The sequence below is a fragment of the Solanum tuberosum genome, unplaced genomic scaffold, assembly GCF_000226075.1.
Source record: "Solanum tuberosum cultivar DM 1-3 516 R44 unplaced genomic scaffold, SolTub_3.0 scf00540, whole genome shotgun sequence".
NCBI lineage: Eukaryota > Viridiplantae > Streptophyta > Magnoliopsida > Solanales > Solanaceae > Solanum > Solanum tuberosum.
Genome location: NW_006239457.1, coordinates 65669 through 66414, shown reverse-complemented (window position 1 = coordinate 66414; position 746 = coordinate 65669).

Here is a 746-nt window from a genome sequence, read left to right as displayed (position 1 = left end):
GTTAAGAACCAAGTCAAGAGAAGTTCATAGAGTCTTCCAAAAGTCTTTTACAAATGTTTTAACTTTGTTTTAAGACTTGAGTTTTGAGTTGAGTAAAGAGTAAAGTTTGAAGTTCATTTCTTCAAAAGAGTATATCGGGACAGTGAATTCCCAAAGAGTAAAATGTTTTCACATTTAAAGAAGAAAGGAGACCTTGATTTCCAAAAGAGCTTTCAAGAGAAGTTAAGAGCTAAATCAAGAGAAGTTCATAGAGTCTTCCAAAAGTCTTTTACAAATGTTTTAACTTTGTTTTAAGACTTGAGTTTTGAGTTGAGTAAAGAGTAAAGTTTGAAGTTCATTTCTGCAAACGAGTATATCGGGACTATGTATTCCCAAAGAGTAAAATGTTTTCACATTTAAAGAACAAAGGAGACCTTGATTTCCAAAAGAGCCTTTGAGCTAATTTTCAATAAAGAGTAAGAGTAAAGTTCATTCTTCAAAGATTATTCGGGAACTAAGTATTCCCAAGAGTTAAAATGTTTTCACATTTGAGAAATGTTTTCACATTTAAAGAAGAAAGGAAACCTTGATTTACAAAAAAGTCTTTAAGGTAATTTTCAATAAAGAGTAAGAGTAAAGTTCATTCTTCAAAGATTATTCGGGAACTAAGTATTCCCAAGAGTTAAAATGTTTTCACATTTGAGCAAGAAAGGAAACTGAGATTTCCAAGAGAGCTTTTAAGCTAAGTTTTGAGTAATTATCTCAAA